Here is a 6,810-nt window from a genome sequence, read left to right as displayed (position 1 = left end):
CTTTTCGTGGTAGTGCTTTGATTTATCACAGCATTTATTTGATGCTCTGGAAGAGATAAGCAAATGATAGCTGCAAGTATTGTAACATTCTGTAAGAGATTTGTAGAGTTTAGACACAGTAGTTAACTATTTTTCAGTTTGTGTTAAAAATTTTGAGAAATTGAGCCACTGTTTCTGGAAATGTGTTAACAGATTTGGGAAGAACTGTAAGAGGCAGACCTCTGTACATACACTATAGATGACAAACTTGAAAGCAATACTATTATTTTTACATAAATTATGTTATGTATTCTTAGCAAAGGGGGTGGCTTACTGAGCATTTTATTAGGTACACCTATCTGGTACAAACATGAATTGCGTATTTTATGAGCTACACCATACACCATACAGATAAACTTTGCGGGTATATATTTACTGAATGTATTTATCAATTTCAAGGACCACCATAGGATCCTCATGGACCAGATAATGTTTGGTTAGTGGACCATTCTGACATTGTAGTACTGTGTAAATGTATTGTTTAAACTTACTAGCCTTATAATTAGGAACACACCTGTTAGCACTTGTTATAGGTGTTTTCATTCAACATGCACATTAATCCTTTTCTAGTCTTTTAACAGCTGACACTTTCAGATCACAGGTTGCTGTTAGCTTTATATTTTTGGTTGCAGCAATGGTCTCCTACCAGCATTGATGCTAATGTGTTTACAAATCCCAACAACACTGCTGCAAATGCTACACTCATACTAGTATTAGCATTGTAGTACTTAGAACGTTCCACCAGCCAAATAATCTCTGGTCATGTGGTCACTTTTAATTAATAAATGGGGCATGGGCTCGAGACAAAATGTACAGAACAACAAACAGGTAACATTTAGTAGTTGTATATTTACAAAGTTCTACTGTACAGTAGGTGTGTCTTATAAAATAATCAATAAATGTACCAGATAGGTGCAACTAATAGTGCTTGGTGAGTGCACATATTGTGGCAGACTTTTCCTTATAAGACTAAGCTCCAGTTATTCAGGTATTACAATGAGAAACAAATCACAGGACCATGGAGTACCAGCGTCTTAAAAACGGCTTTGTAAGCTATTACAGTCACAGACATTTAGCTCTTTCTTTTTTTTCGCAGCTCTTCCAAAGTGCTTCTACAACACCAAATCAGAAAAAAGTTGGGAGGGTTTGGAGAAAAAAAGTGTTTCTGTCTGCAATGATGTATTTTGACTTATTTAATTGCAGACAGTATAACCCCCAGGATATGTCATGGTTTGTCTGGTCGACTTTCATTCAATTAACATACATTGATTCCGGCATATCAGGCCTGCAACACATTTCGAAAAAAGTTGAGATGGGTGCAATATAGGGCTAGTAATGAGGTAAAAAACTAAATGTTATTTCAACAGATGATGTAAATAGGTGATTGTTATCAGGATTTGGTACAAAAGCAGTATGTCTGAACAGCTAAATCTTTCAGGAGCAAAAATGGGCAGAGGATCTCCAGTTTTTCAACAAATGCATGAGAAAATAAATGAAATGTTTAAAACAATGTTCCTCAAAGAAAGAATATGCTCATATTCTCACTTCTTATTTCCTCCTCCACAGCAAATAATATCATGAAACAATTCAAGACATCTGAAGGAATTTCACAGCAAAAAGGACAAGGGTGCAAGCTTTAGATAAACACCTGTATCTTTGATCCCTCAGACAGCATTATATCAAGAACCGTCACAAATGCCACTTTAAACTTTACTGTGCAAAAAATTGAGTTATCTGAGCTCAATGGAAATCACCATTACACAATGGGATGCACCATTACACAGTGGAAATGTGCATTGTGGTCAGACGAATTAGTATTCTAGCTCTTTTTTTTTTTGAAAAAGTGCCCTTTGCAAAGGTAATTTCCACTTCTGTGATGGCAGCATTTATGCAGAAAAGTACAGTTGTGTTCAAAATAATAGCAGTCCAACATCACTAACCAGATCAATCACTGTTTTTGGTAGAAATTATATTTATACATGGCAAAAAACTTACTAGTAGGTGTAGTAGAGTAATAAAAAACCAACAGACCCAACCATCATGACATGCATGCTGCTGATTCTGTGTAATTGAATAAGTAACTAAAAGGGGCGTGTTCAAAATAATAGCAGTGTAAAGTTCAATTAGTGAGGTCATTCATTCTGTGAAAAAATGGGTGTCAAACAGATGGCCCTTATTAAAGTATAAAAGCAGCAGATGTTGTACATGCTGGTTATGGTGCATTTCTCTCTAAAAAAAAAGAGTGAAATGGGTCGTTCCAGACATTGTTCAGAAGAACAGCGTACTTTGATTAAAAAGTCGATTGGAGAGGGAAAAACATAAAAAAGTGCAGAAAATTATAGGCTGCTCAGCTAAAATGATTTCAAATGCTTTAAAATGGCAACCCAAATCAGAAAGACGTGGAAGAAAATGGAAAACTACCATTCGAATGGATCGAAGAATAGCCAAAATGGCAAAGACTCAGCCAATGATCAGCTCCAGGGAGATCAAAGAAGGTCTAAAGTTACCTAAGAGTACTGTGACAGTTAGAAGACGCCTGTGTGAAGCCAAGCTATCAGCAAGAAGCCCCCGCAAAGTCCCATTGTTGCAAAAACGACATGTGCTGAAGAGGTTACAATTTGCCAAAGAACACATTCACTGGCCTAAAGAGAAATGGCGCAACATTTTGTGGACTGATGAAAGCAAGATCGTTCTTTTTGGGTCTAGTGGCCGCAGACAGTTTGTCAGACGACCCCCGAACACTGAATTCAAGCCACAGTACACTGTGAAGACAGTGAAGCATGGTGGCGCAAGCATCATGATATGGGGATGTTTCTCATACTATGGTGTCAGGCCTATTTATCGCATGCCAGGGATCATGGATCAGTTTGAATACATCAAAATACTTGAAGAGGTCATGTTGCCTCATGCCAAAGAGGAAATGCCCTTGAAATGGATGTTTCAACAAGACAATGACCCCAAACACACCAGTAAGCGTGCAACATCTTGGTTTCAGACCAACAAGATTAATGTTATGGACTGGCCAGCCCAATCTTCGGACCTTAATCCAATAGAAAACTTGTGGGGTGACATCAAAAATGCTGTGTCTGAGGCAAAACCAAGAAATGCAGAGGAATTGTGGGATGTGGTCCAATCGTCCTGGGCTGGAATACCTGTTCACAGGTGCCAGAAGTTGGTTGACTCCATGAAACAGATGTGAAGCAATTCTCAGAAACAGTGGTTATACAACTGATTATTAGTTTAGTGGTTTACAGGAAAGCTAAATATTGAAGCATTTTTCAGTTTAAACAGTAAATGTTTGAGTTTGTAAAGAAAAATGCAGACACTGCTATTTTTTTGAACAGCCTAATATTCCCTTTTCTTCACTTTCTGTAAAGTAATAACACATTTGATCAATTTTAATTCATGTTTTGATTTGGAAAAGAATGTGCAGTGTTGTCAATGCATTTGTGTGTATGAAAATAAAAGCTATTATAAGAATTCTTCACTTTTTTTAAACACACTGCTATTATTTTGAACACAACTGTACATTGAGATCTTAGAGCAACATATGCTGCCTTCAAGACGATATCTTTTTCAGCGACGTTCACGCATTTTCAGTAAGTCAATGCAAAAGCACATGCTGCACACATTACAAAGGCATGGCTGTGGGAGAAAAAAGTATGGGCACTGGACTGGGCTGCCTGCAGTCCTGACCTGTTCCCAGTAAAGAATGTTTAAAGAATCTTGAAGCGTAAAACATGACGACAACCCTGTACTGTTGCACACCGTAAAATACAGTGGTGTTCAAAAAAATTGCAGTCCAACACCATTAACCTGATAAATCACTGTTTTTAGTAGAAAATATATTTCTACATGGCAAATAATTCACTTGAAAGTGTAGTAGAGTATTGAAAACAAAACAAACCCAACAATTAGGACATGCATGCCGCTCATTCTGAGTAATCGAAGCATTGATTGAAAGGGGGTTGTTCAAAATAATAGCAGTGAGAAGTTCAGTTGGTGAAGTCATTCATTCTGCAGAAGAACGGATGTCAATTTTGACCCTTATTTAATTTAGGAGGGTGGCAAATGTTGCACAGGTTGGTCATAGCGCATTTCCTTTTGAAATACTGGGTAAAATGGGTTGTTCCAGACATTGTTCTGATGAACAGTGTACTTTAATTAAAAAGTTGATTGTAGAGGGAAAAAAACATACAGTGAAGTGTAGCAAATTATTGGCTGCTCAGCTAAAATGATCTCACATGCCTTAAAGTGACAACCAAAACCTGAAAGATGCAGAAGAAAGCGTGGAACTACTGTTCAAATGGATTGAAGAATAGCCAAAATAGCAAATACTCAGCCAGTGATCACCTCCAGAAAGATCAAGGAACATCTGGACTTACCAGTAAGTACAGAAGATGATTAAGTGAAGCCAATTTACCAGCAAGAACTCCTTGCAAAGTCCCGTTGTTAAGAAAAAGACGTGACCTGAATGGGTTAACATTTGCCAAGGAACACATTGACTGGTCCAAAGAGAAATGGCTCAACATTTTGTGAACTGATGAAAGCAAAATTTTTCTTTTTGGGTCTAGTGGCCGTAGACAGTATGTCAGACGACCCTCGAGCACTGAATTCAAGCCAAAGTTCACTGTGAAGGTAATAAAGCATGGTGGTACAAAATAATGATATGGGGATGTTTTTCATACCATGGTGTTACACCTATTTATCACATACGAGGGATCATGGATCAGTTCAAATATATCAGAATACTTGAGGAGATCACGTTGCTCTATGTCAAAGAAGAAATGTCCTTAAAATGGGTGTTTCAACTTGACAATGACCCAAAACATCTTGGTTACAGACAAACAAGATTGAGGTAAGAGTGGCCAGCCCAATCCCCTGACCTCAATCCCATAGAGAGCTTGTGGGCTGATATCTGAAACACTTTTTTTTTTTTAGGCAAAACCCAAAATTGCAGAAGAACTGTGGAATGTAGTCTAATCATCCTGGACTGGAATACCTGTTCAGAGGTGCCAGAAGTTGGTCAACTCCATGCAACACAGATCTCGGAAACAATTGTTATGCCACTAAATATTAGTTCAGTAATTTAAAGTAAAGTGAAACCTCAAACATTTTTTTCAGTTTATACAGTGCCTTGCAAAAGTATTCAGCCCCCTTGAACTTTTCAACCTTTTGCCACATTTCAGGCTTCAAACATAACGATATGAAATTGTAATTTTTTGTGAAGAATCAACAACAAGTGGGACACAATCGTAAAGTGGAACGAAATTTATTGGATATTTTAAACTTTTTTTAGAAATAAAAAACTGAAAAGTGGGGCGTGCAATATTATTCAGCCCCCTTGCGTTAATACTTTGTAGCGCCACCTTTTGCTGCGATTACAGCTGCAAGTCGCTTGGGGTATGTCTCTATCAGTTTTGCACATCGAGAGACAGAAATTTTTGCCCATTCTTTCTTGCAAAACAGCTCGAGCTCAGTGAGGTTGGATGGAGAGCGTTTGTGAACAGCAGTTTTCAGCTCTTTCCACAGATTCTCGATGGGATTCAGGTCTGGACTTTGACTTGGCCATTCTAACACCTGGATACGTTTATTTGTGAACCATTCCATTGTAGATTTTGCTTTATGTTTTGGATCATTGTCTTGTTGGAAGATAAATCTCCATCCCAGTCTCAGGTCTTTTGCAGACTGCAACAGGTTTTCTTCCAGAATGGTCCTGTATTTGGCTCCATCCATCTTCCCATCAATTTTAACCATCTTCCCTGTCCCTGCTGAAGAAAAGCAGGCCCAAACCATGATGCTGCCACCACCATGTTTGACAGTGGGGATGGTGTGTTCAGGGTGATGAGCTGTGTTGCTTTTACGCCAAACATAACGTTTTGCATTGTGGCCAAAAAGTTCGATTTTGGTTTCATCTGACCAGAGCACCTTCTTCCACATGCTTGGTGTGTCTCCCAGGTGACTTTTTATAGATATCTTTGAGAAATGGCTTTCTTCTTGCCACTCTTCCATAAAGGCCAGATTTGTGCAGTGTACGACTGATTGTGTCCTATGGACAGAGTCTCCCACCTCAGCTGTAGATCTCTGCAGTTCATTCAGAGTGATCATGGGCCTCTTGGCTGCATCTCTGATCAGTCTTCTCCTTGTTTGAGCTGAAAGTTTAGAGGGACGGCCGGGTCTTGGTAGATTTGCAGTGGTCTGATACTCCTTCCATTTCAATATGATCGCTTGCACAGTGCTCCTTGAGATGTTTAAAGCTTGAGAAATCTTTTTGTATCCAAATCCGGCTTTAAACTTCTCCACAACAGTATCTCGGACCTGCCTGGTGTGTTCCTTGGTCTTCATGATGCTCTCTGCGCTTTAAACAGAACTCTGTCACAGAGCAGGTGCATTTATACGGAGACTTGATTACACACAGGTGGATTCTATTTATCACCATCAGTCATTTAGGTCAACATTGGATCATTCAGAGATCCTCACTGAACTTCTGGAGTGAGTTTGCTGCACTGAAAGTAAAGGGGCTGAATAATATTGCACGCCCCACTTTTTAGTTTTTTATTTCTAAAAAAAGTTTAAAATATCCAATAAATTTCGTTCTACTTCACGATTGTGTCCCACTTGTTGTTGATTCTTCACAAAAAATTACAATTTCATATCGTTATGTTTGAAGCCTGAAATGTGGCAAAAGGTTGAAAAGTTCAAGGGGGCTGAATACTTTTGCAAGGCACTGTACATACATTTTTTGAGTTTTTAAAGAAAAAAGCTGGCACT

This window comes from Trichomycterus rosablanca, chromosome 2 (assembly GCF_030014385.1).
Source record: "Trichomycterus rosablanca isolate fTriRos1 chromosome 2, fTriRos1.hap1, whole genome shotgun sequence".
Lineage (NCBI taxonomy): Eukaryota > Metazoa > Chordata > Actinopteri > Siluriformes > Trichomycteridae > Trichomycterus > Trichomycterus rosablanca.
This window is presented reverse-complemented; position numbering follows the sequence as displayed.